We start from the raw sequence: 17,481 nt of genomic DNA on the forward strand, positions 1-17,481 counted from the left end.
CCTTCGAGGGACCTTTCTCACCCACCATTTTCCTTCCTTGAGTCAACAGAAGGACCCCGAGTTGGCATCACAGAACCCGGGTTTGGGTCAAAGCTCTGCTACTTAGGGGCTGTGCAACTGTCAGCAAGTCGCTGGGCGGTTCTTGGTCTCAGTTTCATCATCTGCAGAATCCAAGCCCTGTGTCAACTCAGGTGGAAGTGGGACGGGCCCGGCCGAGTCACACCCCCACGTGCTGACGGAGTTGGCTGCGGGACGCAGTGGGAAGGGCTCTAGTTTAACAAGGGAAACCTGGTCACAGTCCAGGCTTGGTATCTGCTCGCTGTGGGACCTTGGGTAAGTCTCTTCCCTTCTCTGAACTTAGACAGCGACAATTCATTCTTTCTCAGGTCCCTGTGCTGGGGTTGCTCGTCTGATTTGTCCTGGGCTCACTCCGCAGCTAGAATGTCAGCTGGGCTGGATGACCCAGATGGCCGCACCCGCACCTCGGCATTGGCCTGGCTGTCTTCTGGGGGCTTTGGTTCCCTTCCAGGGCTCTTCCTCCTCCAATAGGCTACGTCCAATTCCTTCATGGTGACTCATGGCAGCAACCTAAGAGGGCAAAGGTAGAAGCTGCAAGGTGTCCAGAGGCCTGGCCTTGAACTTGTATGGCATCACTTCCATGCGTTCTGTTGCCCAGTTCAGGTCATGAGGCCAGCCCAGAGTCTAAGAGTGGGAAACGAGACTCCACTCTTGGGCGAATGATGAAGTCACATTGCAAAGGAAATACACCCCAGGAGGGAACCGTGGCCATACTTGGTAACCTATCACAGAGACTCTGAGTTTGAGGGATCCTTCCTGCTCTGATGCTATTCTACGTGCCAGTCGTGCCCCCCGCTATCAGGTTGTAAGAGAGCAGACCCTCCCTGGTCCCAGGAATCATCTCTGCACAGGTACCAGCTACCTCGATGTACACAGGGAAGCTGCAGGCAAGCTCCGCGCTGTGGAGTGTGGCGGGCTGCCTTGTGAATGGCCACATTTCGCCAGCACTGCCAGTTGGGTAAACCACTGTGCATCCCGCGCGCTTTAACAGTTTAACAAGGGAACCTGGGGCCTCTTTCCTGGAGGAAGAGACTAGGTTGGGAGCCAAGTCCCTCCACAAATAACTCATAATGTCTCTCATTTGCATAATACCTTTCACATCCTTTATCTCACTGAACTCTCACCACACTCCTAGAGGAAGGCGGGACAAAGTTATGGCCTTTTACTGATGAGGACATCGAGGCCCAGAGAACTAAGGGGCTGGTTTGAATCCAGGTGAGGGCTGTCAGAGGCTGGGCGGCCTCTCCCTCACTGCCGTCCGCCCCTCCCCTGCCCAGGTGACCCAGAGTGCACCTGTGACCTGCAGGGGCCTCCAAGAGCCTGCGGGGGCCACTCAGCAAGGAAAGAACTCTGCTGCCCGTCTGCCCCTGGTGTCTCATCTGTGACCCCAGCCCCCAGTGCCTCATGAGGGAGGCCCCCCCAACTCTCATCCTCTCCTGCTAGTTCTCATCCTCGGGACGCCTTAGCACCTTGGACCCCCAGCAGTAACTGCAGAGGACTTAGGCTCAGGCGCTCTTGGACTCAGAACCTTCAACCTGGAGCACACCTTAGAGGATGCCCAGCCAGGGCACGGGGTGGAAAGGGGTACACATGGGTCCCCCCAAAAGGGCCCCCATCCAGAGTAACACGGGGCACTTTAGGGCCCCTCTCAAGCATCTTCATCACCAGTTTGCCACTTGTTCAGACGCGTGTGCAGTTGCTCCTTTAGGAAGGGCCTCCTCTCTGGACACATACAAGGTGACCTGTGGGGCACAGGAAAGGCGCATTGACAAGAGCCCAAAGCCAGGACTTTCTGGAGTGCCAAAGGGAGCACCGGTGGCACTGGGGGAGGGGCCGCGGTGCTGAGAGCCCAGCACAGATGCAAACTCCTGCTTGCTCAGCTCCGGCTGACTCACCTTCCCTCTCCCACCTGTTCCCCTTTCACAGCCCTCCCACCTGCCTCCCTCCTTGTGCAGCTCCTCTGATCTCTCTCCACTCCGGCTCCTGGCGGCTGAAGTAGGGGGATCACTGCCTCTGGGGGTGTAAGAACCTCAGATGTCATGGAGCTTGGAATCACGCTGAAGGGGCCTTGGAGGTGCCACCAAGCCATCCTCTCTCCATGCCAGCTTCCCTGCAGAGCCAGGAGGGGAGGCCACTCCTACCTGCTTTGCCTTGCCCTCTCCCCACACTTCCGGTCACAGCCGGGGCTGGGGGGTGAGGCGGCCACAGTGGGGGGAGGGCAGGAAGGAAGGAGGGATCAGGAAGAAAGAGGGGAAGAGAGGTGGGTCTCACGGAAGCTGAAAACCTTGCCCTCCTCCACACATGCTTGCCTGTCTGGAACCCCACTGTCCCAGGTCCCAGCGCAATCGTGTAGACTCAGCATGGCTTCCTTCCCGCCATGAACTCAAATAGCTTACAGAAAAATAGAGAACTTAGGAGGCACTCAACTCAGCTACTTCACCTCACCGAGTTCTCTCCCCACCTCTGTCTGTCGGCTGTTAGGTCACGGGGTGGGATGAGGGGAGCTGCTTCCTCTGTTTTTCTCATAGTGGTTTTTTCTAGGTACTTTCCTGCACATGGATGGATTGCACATATTGTCCATTTTTAGTGACTGTAGAATGTTCACGAAATCACACAGCTCAGTGGGCCTTTGTGGATCATCAAGGCCACTCTTCATCCACACGTGGGGACACTGAGGCCTAGACCAGGGTAGCCTTGACCCCGGCTCTCCTGGCTCCTGGGTCAGTGCCCGTCCCACTGCTAGACACAGGACCAGCTATATGATTTGGGGGACCCATGGCCAAATGCAGGTCCCTTGTTCAAAACTCAGGAAAACAGGGCCATGAAAGGCACTAAAATATAAAACTTGTTCCTTTCTTCTGACTTCCTCCTCTGCTCATGGGCATGTTGCATCGTCCCATTGAAGTTCACCTACAAGGCACAAGTGCAAAGATAAAATTAAGAATTTCGAGACAGACAGCAGAGCATTAAGCCAAGTTTGGGTCCCTGCCTGAAGCCAGCCCCACGACCAGCTCCGCTGGCCCAACTCTCCCCCTACTGCGGGGCGTCCAGGCGAAGCCCGCCTTTCCTCCGAGACACGCGATGCTGTGATGAACATCTTGGTGCAGTTTTCTTTCTTGTGGCCGTTTGCTTTGGCTAAGCACTAAGTAAAAAGGCTAACAGGATTCTGGCCTGTGTTTCCCAGACTCTCTAGAAAAGCAGCCTTCAGCATCCGAATCTCTCCACAAGGACAGTGTAGACCTGGGTTCCATGACTGGAGAGGGCAGGAACTTCAAAACCAAGCTCCCCCATAGCTTCGCCAGGGGCTCCCAGCCGAGAGGGTGAGTGCAGATGAGGAAGAAAGGCAGGCAATGGGGCACAGTGACAGGACCAGGGCACGTGGCCAAGACTACTGGCATTTATGTGCCTATTTACAGAGAGGGAAGATCACGGGTGTGAGAGCCAGAGGGTCCTAGGTCTGAATTCTGCCTTTCCACTCACTAGCAGTGTGACTTTGGGCAAGTTAATTTATGTCTCTGAGCCTATTTCTCATCTATATCTATCTCACATGCTTATTGTGCGGATTAAATGGGGTCTCATATGTGACCAGGAGTGGCATGGTGGCGTCAGGTACGTTATCAGACCAAAATAAATGTGAGTTGCCTTGTGGAAAGGATTTTGATTGGCTTACAATGTAAGATACACGACTTGAAAACAGACCTTTGAGCTTCCTGGCAGCCATGCAAAAAGGGACACCTGATGGCTTACTGAGCTGTCAGTATACAGGGCTGGGAGGCTGGAGAAAGAGCTTGGGTTTCGACTCCCTGTGTGATCCTGGGATCTCCTCCCTTTTCTGGGCCTCCTTCTCCCGTCTTCAAAGTTAGGAGGTTAGACCTGATGACCTCCAGGGTCGTGCTATGTCTGACAACCTGGGATTTTGTTCCTGTGTCCTTCAGAAGCTGTCAGGAGGTCTTGGAAGGGGGAAGGACGGAACAGGCACTTGGCAAGATTGGCCAAGTCTCTCTTTGCCCCTCCGCCAGTCATTGGCCACCTCCAAGGACCAGCCCTCACTCCACTTACCGACCACTTTGGATCTGCTGTCACATTCCTCACACGAGGCCTGACGGGGACCCCCAGCCAGAAGCATTTGCTCGGGTGCTGGTCTGCAGCTCGCACTCCGGGCCCCACCTGTCACAGATTCTAAAGGGCGTCTCATTCATTCAAGGAGTATTTGTTGAGCACTTACTGCCAGTAGGAAGGCCCTGCCCTAGGGGAGGGGATGCGGCACTGAGCCAGACAAAGATGTGGCTGGGACCTGGGCCCCCACCCTGCAACCCTGGGCTGTGGCACTGAGCCCTGGCTGGGAGCCAAAGACCTGCCTCTGGCCTTGGCCCCGCTGCTGACGCCAAATGGGACCACAGGCAAATCCCTGCCACTACCTGCTCAGGCTTGGGACAATGGCCAGGGCTCCTTGGTGATGGATGCTGGAGCTGTCCCCTGCAGCTGTAGGTGCTGTGGCAATGGGGCAGGGAGGCCAGAGCCCCTGCTGGGTGGAGGCTGTTGTCAGCTCTCACAGCATCCACCGTGAGAGGGAGGCCAAGAGGGGACTCTGGGTGCCCCCGGTACAGGGGCACCGCAGGCCCAGGGCAGGGGCTTGCAGATATCGCACAGAGAGGCAGCTACAGAGCACCCCCAGAACCATGTTCCTGACCCTCGGCCTGGCACCAGGATGACTGTCTGGGATGGGGCCCCTTGGAATGATGGTCTGGAGGCCAGCACCTGTCCCTCCTGCTCCCTGGGGGCTCCCGGCCAAGCAGAGCAGGGGATCAGCTTGCCGTCCTCCCCTTGCCACCTCCAGGACCTTTCCCAGGGCCTCCTCCCACCTGCCTCTGTCCACACCTGGTCCAGGGCCTGAGGCTGAGTCCATGGAGCTGTGGGAGGCCCAGGGAGAGATGACTGGGCTAGATGGGAACATTATACACTGATGTGGGAGCAGGTGACAGAGACAGGCTGCAACAGAGATGGGGAGAGAGAGACATGGGTGGAGAGACAGGGAGTCAGACAGAGAAAGATGGAGAGAGACAGGGCTGAGAGAGGGAGGCCTGCCGGAGGGCCAAGCGCAGGCAGAGGGCGGCAGAAGGAAACGCACGAAGAGAAGAGCTGCCCAGGGCTCCAGAGGGAGACACAGGTTCGTTAAGCCAGAGGTGGACAGCAGCAGGTGCACTGGGGCTGGGGGTGTGGAGGGGAAATGGTGGCCCCCCACCCAAGGCCTGCCATGTCCTTGGGGAAGCAGCTCCATGCCCTGGGGGACCCAAATCCAGCCAGGCAGAGGGTAAGGTGGGCATTAGAGGAGGAGCCTGGGGCCGAGTGAGGGCGTCCCCAGGAAAACGTCGGGGTACAGAGCTGTGGTAGGGGCTCCATGGAAAAACCAGAGGGTGCTCAGGAGGATTCGGGGCGAGGTAGCCTTGTCAATACTTCAGTGGCTGAACTCCCTGCTGCCCAGCTGTGTGTGTGCTGGGGTAGGGGACAGGCCCATCACCAAATTGGCTCAGCAGCTGTGTGCCCTGAGCCCCTTCTTTCCTTCCCTGTGAGATGGGGCTATTGATGTCTGCCCTGCGGCGGGGAGACCGGCGGCAGTGCGGTCTTGGCTGTAAGGTTTCCCCTGCACCCCGACCCTGTCGTGCACACCCCACCCCGCCTCTTGTAACAGCTGGAGGGTAACATGCACAGTCCCTATGTGGTAACAGTCACATGAAATACCTGCCACACGACCCATCTGTGTGAGGGGGATTCCATTATCACCCTCATGTTACAGATGACAAGGCCCTGAGGGGTGACATGTCTTCCCCAAGGCCATGCAGCGAATGTATGCTCCAGCCCAGGCTTTGGGCCCTCAGGCTGTGACTGCTCAGCCCCCAGCCCCAGCAGGGGCTGGAGGACTCGGTGAGGCTGGGGAGAGTGCTGGGGCGGGACCAGGTGAGCAGGTGAGGGCAGCAGACCGAAGATCTGGGCCTCCCCCTCCCCCAGCCCTCCCAGCCCACCTCCTCCTGCTCAGCAGGCAGTGGGGAGCCCTGGGCAGTCTGGGAGCAGAGCAGTGAGTGATGGAGGTGGCACTCAGGGCTGCGTGTGGCAGCGGAGTGGGCTGGAGTGGGGGGTGGGCAAGGATGGGAAGCTGGCAGACCTGGGTGGGCAGAAATGAGACAGGCAGGACCTGAGAGGCAGCCAGAGGAGCCTCAGTGGGGGGCTGGGGGGGACGGGACAGGGGAATGACAGGGGAAATGGCGGGGATAGAGTGGCTCCCATTCTGTGGATGCCAGGTGAGAGGAGGGAGGACACAGGCAATTGAGCACGGAAAACGGCAAAGGTGGAACCGTGGAGAGGATGGACGAGGCTATTTATGGCCCAGGCGCTGCAGGAAGCTGTGGGTGAAGGGGGGCCACAAATGGCCTCGCCACCCCCTGCAGCCAAGGACCCAGGCTGGGGGATGGGTGGAAGAAAACATGTCCCGCGGGCTTTGTTGCACCATGAAGGCGGCAGCAGCAGGTGGGGGGCTGGTGCCCACAGCCTGGGTGAGGGGCCTGACCATGCCCCTGCCTCTCGGGGTAGTCCTGGGTCAGTGGCTTCCCTTCTTGGGGCTTCATCAGTAAAACAGAATGCTGATAGCGGTCTCTGTTTCACAGGAGTGACAGCGTGCGACTAAATTGTATCTGCACATGGATCTCACCGCGCAGTGTGAGGCACAGAGTCCGGCTTGGGGAAGCACACTCCCTCGTCCCCTGGCCTTAGGTGGGCCCCACTTAAAGGCCTGGAGAATGGGTTTCCTGGGGAAGACAGGTTGGGAAGCTCCCTCTGTCATCCCAGCCACCTGCCCAGTCCCAGCTCTCTGTCAGCTTCCCCAGGAGACACGTCACAGGGTGTCAGAGTTGGACAAGCACTTTGGGACCTGACCCTATCTCCTGGAAGTTCAGATGGGGAGACCGAGGCCCAGGGAGGAAAGGGACTTGCCTGCTGCTGGGCAGTGGCCCAGATGCCCGGCTGAGGGCTGAGGCCTAACATCTGGCCTTTGCCTTGGGCCTCTCCATGAGATGCAGGTGACAGTGGCCTGCTGCAGGGCCGGAGCTCAGGGGCTCACTGAGCCCATGTGTGCAGGGTAGGGCACCAGCAGGTGCTCGGGAGATGGCTGCTCCTTCTGCTTGTCTCGGTCACGCTCATGTCCACCGCTGTGGTTAGGAGCGCAGTCTCAGGTGTCATCCAGACCTGGGCTGAATGCTGGCTCTGCCACTTACTGCTGAGTGACCCTGGACAAGCAACGTGGCCTCTCTGAACCCCTCTGTTCCTCTGTAAGAAGGGGAAGCCCCAGCTCTCACCTCCCAAGGCTGCTGTGACGATGGAGAGTGACAATGTCTCGGTGCCAGGCCCCCAGCCCCTGGGCAGCTGCTGCCATCTCCCGCCCGTTGGCCCATCCGGAGCAGCACGATCAGAGCCCACACCTTGCTACTCCTGCGTTGGAGAGGGCCTGGCCTTGAAGAGATCGAGGCAACCTCTCCCATCTGGCAGGGAAGTGACTCCAGCTCGCCTCAGGCCCCCAAATCGAGTCCTGTTTTAGCTTCCAGCTCCTCCATGCAGCAGCCTGAGTGAGGTATGAGAGCATTTGGCTGCTGAGACCTGCGCCAGCCAGCCCTGCCCCCCTTCTGCCCCCACTCCTGTTCTGCCAGGTGCTGCCCACCCGCCCTTGGGCCTCTCCTGCCTCTGGGTACCTGCCTCTGTCCTGGGCACTCAAAGCGCTCCACCCACACTGGGCAGCCCGTGCCTCCTGGCTGGGTTCCAACTCCAGTTCCAATCTACAGTCTCAACATCCCCTGGACGTGGTTTCTTCTGTAGGGGCCCGGGCCCTCATGCAAATCAGGATCCCAGAATTCCCCACTGCGTTATTCAAACGAGGTCCCCGGGCCCCCAGGCCAGTCCAGCTTTCCACAGCCCCATCCCAGGGAGAGCACAAGTCCTCCCAGGGCGGCAGGAGGGGAACAGGCCTGCTAGGTGAGGACTGGAGCCATAAAACTTACTCATTCAGCCCCACAGAACCCTCTCCCTAGCGCTGCCCGCTGCTCCCTACTCCCTGCCTGGAACACCTTCTTCTTCCTCTCAGCTGCAGCTAAATCCCGAATCCATGCTCCTCGCCACTCTATGGACACCACGGAAGAACGGCCCCGCCGAGGGACGGATGTACAAAGTGCCCTCATAAGAGGGGCCTGATATTATCGGGCAGAATGTTTTCAGTTTCCGGGACTTCACTCTTTCCCCCATTTTACAGATAAAAAACTGAGACACAGAGAAGTGGAGTAACTCGTACCAGGCAGCGAGGAAGCTGAATTTGAGCCTTGCTGGTCTGTCTCCAGAGCCTGCCCTGCACCTCACACCAGCCGGGCAGGGGCTCAGGAGATGTTCGCTAGACAGGGAAGGAATGAGAGTCTGGCCCTCCGGCCACCGTGCACCAGCTGGGAGCCGCACACAGCACCGCTGCTCCCCTGTAAAAGTGGAGCTGAGACCCCTTTCCTAGGCGAGGCAGGGGGTTGGGAGGGGCCCACACCTTGGTGAGTGAGCAGTGGGGAGGGGGTGAAGATGGGGGGAGGGAGAGGCTGACTTCTAGGGCACAGGAGGGGGATCAGGGGAAGGCTGGAGGTGCTTTGGCTGCAGGTACAGAGCCCACGGTCAGCAGCTCCTGGGTTAACAGTGAAGCCCCAGGTGCCAGGCTCATGGCCTGTCAGCCTCCAGGCAGGAGAGGGTCAGTCTCCCAACAGTCCAGCCAGAGTCCAGCAACACTGGCCGTGCTCGAGTCATATGCCTGTCCCTAAAATCATCACTGCGGCCAGGTCTGGTCAGAGGCCTGCACAGAACCCTGGAGCCAGGGGACCCACTCTGCTGGGCTGCATGACCACAGGCAAGCCACACCACATCGCTAAGGCTGGGCTTTCTCATCTGCAAAATGGGACAATAGCACTACCCAGTCCGGCTGCTAAGAGAGTGTAAGCGCTCAGCTCAGCTCAGCTCAGCTAACGGCAGCTGCTATTTTTAGCCTCATCCTTCAGAAGTTCGACTCTCAGTCCCACCTGTTCCAGCTCACGGAGTGACTCTGGCTGGGCACCGGGTGGTTGGCAAAGCCCCTTTCCCGCCATCATCTGCAGTGGGAGGTCTTGGTCCCTCTTTTTACAGGCTCGAAAAAAGGCCCAGAAGCGTGAGTGTCGTGCCCGAGGTCCCTCAGCTGGTCAGGGCCGGGTTCCTTCCCAGGCAGCACCGTTGGCTGAAGTGGATCAGGGGGTTGGGGGATGCGGGGGTGCCCTTCTTCCCCTGGTTTTCCCTCCTGTCGCAGGGGGCACCAAAATGATCCCATCCTCCCCTCCCGAGGAAGCGCACCCCAGACCAGTGGGTGCTAATAATTCTCGCCTCCTCTCCGCGGGCAGGTGCGGTCCCCGGGGTCCCCGCGCCATCCCCGGGTCCCTGCCCCACAGCGCCGTCCCGTGGCGGCCTGGGGGCTGCGGGCTGCTGGAGGCGGGCGGGCGTGGTCCCCCGCGAGCCCCGCTCGGCGCTCTCCGCCGGGCCCGGTGCCCAGGTCCGTCGCGCCTCCCCGCCGCGAGCACGCGACGCCCCGCACACCGCGGCACTGTGCCCCGCCGACGCGAGCGGGAAGCCCCGCGCCCGTCCCCCAGGCGGGGAGATCGAGGCAGCAGGGGTGAAGGGAGTCCCGAGGGCACGCAGCGAGGAGGGCGCGGGAGGGCGTCGGGACCGCCAGCGAGGAGTTGGAGGCAGATTTGAGCCCCGGTGTGGTGCAAATTTTGCGCGGGGCACCGGAGTTTGCGAAGCACGTTTCACAGACCTTATCCAGCCCGGCCTTGCGCCCACTGTGGCCCCCGCGCCACCGCACCAGGCCCTGTCACCCCCGCTGCCCCCGCCGGCGCCACCACCCACGCTGAGCGCTTGAAATGCGGCTGGTCCGATGAAGATGGGCTGTGAACGTACAATACACATCGAATGCAGACTCGGTGTTTAATAAAGATCGCAAAATGTCTTATTAATAGTTTAAAAGTATTGATGACATTGTTTAAATGAAAAGATCTCCAATACATTGGGTTAAATAAAATATGTAATTAAAATCAATCTCACCTGTTTCTTTTTACTTTTTTTGTGATTCCTAGAAAATTTCAATTGACAAATGTGGATCATTTATGCGGCTCCCATATTTCTGTATGACAGTGTTGGCTTACATGGACAAAAGGTACCCCGTCCTGGGCCCACCTCAGACCCTGACAGCCTGTCTGGGATGGGCCCCAGGACCTGTTTTTTTGTTTGTTTGCTTTTTGTTTTTGTTTTTGTTGTTGTTGTTTTTGAGACAGCGTCTCGCTCTGTTGCTGGGGCTGGCTAGAGTGCAGTGACGTCATCGTAATCACTGCAACCTCCAACTTCTGGGTTCAACAGATTTTAACAAGCTCTCTTAAGGGATTCTGCAGACCACCAAAGTCAGATTTAAGCTCCAGGAACACATCAGGCGTGTTCACCATCATATTTCTTATGATCTGGCATGGGGCCTGGCACGGATTGGGAGCTCCTTAAATATCTGTCAAGTGAATTATCTCATCCAATACTCATAGCAAGTAGGTAGAGGAGATAAGACAGTTTTAATTTTTTTTTTTTTCAGTGACAAGGTCTTGCTTTGTTGCCCAGGCTGGAGTGCAGTGGCATCATCATAGCTCACCGTAACCTCCAACTCCTAGGCTAAAGCAATCTTCCCATCTCAGCCTCCCTACTAGCTGGGACTACAGGCACACACCACCATGCCTGGCTCATTTATAAATTTTTTGTAGAGATAAGGTCTCCCTATATTGCCTAGGCTGGTCTCGAACTCTTGGGCTTGAGCAATCCTCTCTGCTTGGGCTCCCAAAGTGCTGGGACTATAGGCGTGAGCCACCATATCCAGCCAAGACACTTTTAAAAAAGACTGTAGAGTTCTGTGCACCTGCTATAAATCCCAAATTGACCTATAGGTACTGAAAGGTGTCATTCATATATATACACATATATACAAAATTTTATTTTTAAAAACATTTTACATTTTTATTTTAAAAAATTGACAAATAAAAATTTTATATATATAGTTATGTACACATGTTGTTTTGAAATATGTATACATTGTAGAATGGCTAAGTCAAGCTAATTAACATAGTCGTTACCTCACATACTTATTTTTTGTGATGTGAACACTTAAAATATACTCTCTTAGCAATTTTTAAGAATACATTCTTTTTTTTTATTTCAGCTTATTATGGGGGTACAAAAGTTCAGGTTATATACATTGCCCATGTACCGCCCATCCCCCCGAGTCAGAGCTTCAAGCGTGACCATTCCCCAGACAGTGCCCATTGCACTCATCATGTAGTTATACCCCCATCCCCTCAAGAATACATTCCTTATTGACTATAGTCACCATGCTGTACAATAGATCTCTTGAACTCAGTCCTTCCGTCGAACTGACATTTTGAGTCCTTTGACCAACACCTCCCCAATCCCCCCCTGCCCTCGTCACAGCCCCTGGTAATTACCATTCTTCTCTCTGCTTCTGTGAGTTCAACTGTTTTAGATTCCACATATAAGTTGAGATTGTCATGAGTATTTATTTGTCTTTTTGTACCTGGCTTATTTCACTTAACATAAGTGAAACCTCCAGGTTCATTCACGTTGTCGCAAATCACAAGATTCCTTCTATTTTAAGGATGAAAAATATTCCATTGTGTACATATACCACATTTCTTTATCCATTCATCCCTTGATGGACATTTAGGTTGTTTCCACATTTGGCTACTGTGACTAATGCTGCAGGGAACACGGGAGCGGAGATATCTCTTCCACAGACTGCTTTCATTTCCTTTGGATAGACACCCAGTAGTGGGATTGCTGGATCAGATGGTAGTTCTATTTTTAATTTTTTTGAGGAACCTCCATACTACTTTCCATAATGGCTGTACTAATTTACATTCCCACCAACATTCCCTGTTCTTCACATAGTCTCCAACACTTACTATGTCCAATATATATTATATTGCTAAAGATCTTTATATAATCTCATTAAACAAAATATTTTCATATAAAGGATAAGTGACTTGGTTTCTTCAACAAACAAATTGCAAGGAAAATAAAAGAGATAGAGTAGGAATCTACAGACTAAACGAGATGTAAGAGACATTGGCCAATCTGTGGGCCTGATTTAGATCCCGACTCAAACAAACAAACTAAAAAATGACATTTGATGATATTAGGGAATTACTGCTATAGGATGGGAATGACATTGGGGGAGGGGTTGAGTCCTTTTCTTTTAGAGGTACATACTCAAATATTTAGGGATTAATTTATATTACATATAACATTTTCTTTGAAATAATATGGGAGGGGAGCTGGTGGGGATAGACGTGTTGGTTTGGCACATGTCTGAGCTGGCTGACAGGTATATGGGGCTCATTTTACACTCTTTTGTACTTTTGTAAATGCTTAAAAGTTTCTATAATAAAAATGTTTTTAAAATAAGTAATCTAGTCACCTCTCAGTAAGGCCACCTAATAGTTTGGAAGTGAATTTGACTCAGATAAGAAGAAAGGGAGGCAATGAATTGTCCTTTTTTGCCTGAAAAAAGATAAAAATCAAAAGATTTGTCATTATATTATATTAATAACAGGCAAACTAGGCTTCAAGGCAAAAAGCATTATTAGAAACAAAGAAGGAATAGATAACTTCAGGAAGATATAGTGATTCTAAACTCTTATATACCTGAGAACATAACCTTAAAATATATAAAGCAAAATAAGGAGAAATGAACGAATCCATTTTCATAATTAGAGACTTTATGACAAACTTTCAGAGACTGACACGCCAAGAAGATGAAAGAATCACTAAGGATATAGAAGATATAAACAGGACGGATACTCAATACCATTACTAATCAGGGAAATGCAAATTAAAACCACAATGAGTTGGAATTCTACTCCCACTAGCTTGGCAGAAATTATGAAATTGAACAGTTCCAGATCTGGCAAGGATATGGATTAGTGGGGACTCAAATCTACTTTGGGTGGGAGTGTAAATTGGTTCAATCTCCCTGGAAAATAGTTTAGCCTTGCCTAATAAAGTTGAACATGTTACACACACGATAACGTAGCGATTCTCATCTTAAATGTACTATTTAGGGAAACATACATGTGGCCAATTTGTAAGGAAAATCCAAGGCAGAGGGAGGGGTGCAGCTGCAGAGGGATACGGGGTGTGCTTCTAAGGTGTTGGCAATTTTTATGGGTGGTGAGTATATGAGTGTCTCTATTGTTTTGCTTTAAACTGTACACCTTTTGCATGTATATCTTACAATAAAAATGCTGTCTATATATTTGCATATATCACATCAGTATGTAAATGCGTAAGAAGTCTGGAGGGAGACCCCAGACTGTTCACAGTGGCTCTTCCTAGGGAGTGTTATTGGTGGAGAAGGGCAGAAAGGAGGAGATGTATACTTTACTCAAATATTTCTGCATTGTTTGAATGTTTTTACAGTAAGTGTGTATGACTTGGATAATTTTAAAGACCTAATTAAAGCAAGCAAAGCAAAACAAAACCCAAATAATATTAACTTGAGATGAGTGAAAAATGCCACAGGGGCATTTTAGGAGGCAAGTGGGTGGGATGGAAAGAGCTGCCACATTCTAGCAAGTCACACGACCTTCCTGAGGCTCAGTTTCCCCATCCGTAAACTGGGCCGAGTGGGGTCTCGTCTCTCGGGGTCCCGGGAGGACTAGGTGGAGTGAGGTGCTCAGCGGATGCTCAGGACACAGAAACCCTCTTCAGAGAGGGACCAGTGTTTGGGGAGTTCAGAGGAGGGGGCTGGAGAGTGTGGGATTGAGAACAGACTTTTGGCTGGGCGGTGGGGGAGGCGTCTGAAGGAGATGTGTGCGGGCCTTGCGGGGGCTAGGAGAATGTGGAGAGAGGGTAAAAGATGACATGTTTGACTGGGGCAGGAGGCGAGGAGGAAGGGCTGGCCAGGGGGCAGTGCTGGGCATGGGGTGTGGAGCAGAGATGCTTTCCCCAGCACCCAGCTGAAGAGAGGCTAACACAGCTAACACTGGCTGCATTTGGAACCAGGGCTGTTATGCAAATATATGCAAATGTCATGCAAATGAGCCCGGCAGCGTGGCCAGTGGGAAGAGGACTCAGCTGGCGATTTTGTTCCTATAGTGTGGTCCAGGGCCACCTGTGTCAGAATCACCTGGATGCTCATCCTGGCCCCAGCCCCCCTAGTCATGCTGCCTCTGTTCTTTGTGGCTGCGGCCCAGGAGTCCACGTGTTTAGGAAGCTTCCCAGGTGATTATTTACTTCCACATTAATTTTTGAACATGCACATGGTAATGCATTATAATTATAACACATTATAATATACAATATAAACATTCAAACAGAAAGGTTAGTCTCCCTCCCTCCGCATTCTCCACCCCCATTCCCAGAGACAACCGCCAGTACCAGTCCCTTGTGTGTCCTTCTGGAAGCTACGCTACATGTTGTAGGTGATTCAGCCTCTGACCTTTCAGATCCACAGCGTCTTTGAATCTTAGGGCGATGCCCCTGTGTCACTCAGAAACAGAACTGTCACTCATACATGTTTTTGTTCACTCACTCAAAATTCATGGAGGGCCCTGCCCATGCCAGGCATAGGGAGACCCCGCCCTGCCCCAGGAGCCCTTGGGAGAAGGGGAGCCATTCATCTGCAAAAGGCAGTACACAGTAAGCCTGCTGGTTAGAGCCCCAGCTCTGCAGTCAGATGCCTGGATTCAGCAAGATCCCTCCTCCCTCAAGCCCCCGTTTCTGTTTCCTCATTTGTGTCAGAGTGGTGATGACACCTGCCTCTCAGGACAGCCACGTGGTGGGGCAAGGTAATGATGGGAGCAGAGCAGGATCTTCAGTAACTTGTGGTTTCCTTCCTGAAGACAAGACTTTGCCCAGAGCAGAGGCGATGGGATCAGGCAGATTTTTCGGACATCCGCTGGCCAGGCTTGGGGCCAATGGGTGTGAGTGGAGGGTGGGAAAGGGATCTTGTTATCTCTCCCCACTCTCAGGCAGAGATCTCTTGGGCTGGTATTTCTGGTGCTCTGTGATCTAGGAGGCCAGCTGAGACTACAGCAGAAGGTCCACACCCCTGGCTTTGTGTCAGGATCTCCGAGGGGCGAGGGAGCCCAGTAGCAGCTCCTGTGCTCATTCTGGGTCTTTCTGAATCGGCCTTTACCTTCAAAGCCTGCCTTCTCCAGGCAGCCTTCCTGGACTGCTCCAGCAAGAAGGAGAAGGGGAAGGAGAGCTCATTGTCTACCAGGCTTACTAGGTGCCAGCTGCTGAGACTGGCACTTTCACACTTTAAAAAATCTATTTAATCCTTCCAACCCTTCTGGAGGAAGTCATTTCCTATCATTACAGGTAAGGCAACTGAGTCCCAGAGAGATGAAGTGATGTGCCCAAGGCCACTCAATGAATCAGTCTCCACTGGGGCTATGAGCCTGCCCTGCCCTGTCCTCTTGGCCTGAGGGCCTGAGCCTCCCAGCAGCCAAGTCCCAGGGGCTGCGGAGGGGCTGGGATAGCTGGGCTCCTGTCAGCAAGACAATCCTCGGTGGGTGACCTCTCTCCTCTCTCCCTGGAACTCTGTGATCTCACCTGTCGGACGGGGCCTTGCTGGCCACACAGGGAAGCTGCGAGGACACCCAGCCTGTGAGAGCCTCTACACCTCCAGCCCCTCCTGGACCCCACCTGGCCTCCCCACGCTCCTCCAGCTCAGAGGGCCCCAAACAAGCTTGGCCCCCACCTGCTGCTTCTCCCCCCAGCACCTCCTAGCCCCACGGACCCCCGTCTCCTGGGACAGAGTCCTGAGCAGGCCCTTGGAGTCTTCCTTTTCTCGCCCCCACAGGCAATTACTAGGTCCAGTAGCCTCTCCCAGTAAAGTGCCCCAACTGGCATCTGTTGCCACCAAGCTCTGGGCTTCCCACGGGCAGGTCCAGGTTGGTTCAGCTCAGAGAATGTCAACTGCAGATCAGGTGCACATTTTGGCAGCAGGTGCTGGTGGGAGGTGCTGACCCTCTGGTGGGCTCTGAGACACCATGGGGGTCTCGGAAGATCACTTGTTTTTTCGAAACAGGACACCAATTCATCCCTGGCCTGGACTGCCCGGAGGCAGGGCGCTCTCAACACTCCTGACCACACCCATTCAAGTGACACCACCTCCCAGAAGCGTCCTGGGTTTCCTGCTCGGCGGTGAGCGCGTTCAGGGCACTTCTCCAGGTCGCAGGCTCAGGCCCGAGAGTCTCAGGCACTCAGGGCGGGTCTTCTCTCTGCGGGTGGCCCCGACGTCCGCGTCCGCCCCGGGCGTGGCACCGAGGAGCGCCCCGCGCCCGCGTGGCCCGGACTCTCCCGCAGCACCCGCGGCGGCCACACGGGGGCAGCAGGCGCGCGGCGCCCGAGTCCTGGGTCCTGGCCCCGGCGGGGACGGAGGGGGGGTTCCAGGCTCAGCAGCAGCTGCTGCTGGGACCGCCCCCCCACCGGAACAGGCCCGCTTACCCCAGGAGCCTCAGTTTCCCCATCTGTCAAATGGACCAGGCTCTCTGCAAGGGTCTTTTTGACCCCAGCAATCTGACCCTGAGCGAGCTTTAGTAACAGATGAAGGGGGGCATTTGTGCCCGGTGTCCCTGCTCACAGAGTGGTGGTCCCACCTTGGTCTCGCAAAAGCTTCTCATGGCCAGCTGGAGACAAGGAGCCGGGAGAGGGAAGTGAGTCCCCTGAGGTCTCAGGTGGAAATCCCCAAGCACAGATGGGGAAACTGAGGCCCCAAAGGGGAGGGACTTGCCCACGCCCTCATACTGAAGACAGGGCAGAGCTGAGCCTGTGCCTTCCTCTAGGTCTGAGGCCTGAACACCCCCCGCCCTTACATTTGTTGGATGGTTAATGGAAGGGGAATTGGAGTCTGTTCTGTGTTCAGAACCGTGTGCACGGCAGACCGGAGAGGCTCTAGGGCCCTGGACTCAGGGAACAGCCCTGCTTCAACACCTCCCGATAGTCTGCTGCACCTGGCCTGGGCCTCCTGCCCCTGCCCCTTCCAAAGTGTCCTCAGGGCTGGCCTTTGCCAGCCCCTTCCATGCCCCCTTAGGAGGGAGGGACAAAGCTGAGGGCGGCCCCTGAGAATGAGACCTCGTGCATGCATGGCACAGTAGCCATGAGAGGAAGATGAAGATACCGAGGTTCAGAGAGGGTCAGAGGCAGGGCCAGGACTTGAACCTCCGTCTCTCCAGGCGTGTCTACACCAGGGGGCTGTCTCCTGTGGAACTCAGGGCTGGAAAAAAAGGCAGAGGGGATCTTTGCTGAGCC

Source organism: Lemur catta, chromosome 6 (assembly GCF_020740605.2).
Source record: "Lemur catta isolate mLemCat1 chromosome 6, mLemCat1.pri, whole genome shotgun sequence".
NCBI classification, from domain to species: domain Eukaryota; kingdom Metazoa; phylum Chordata; class Mammalia; order Primates; family Lemuridae; genus Lemur; species Lemur catta.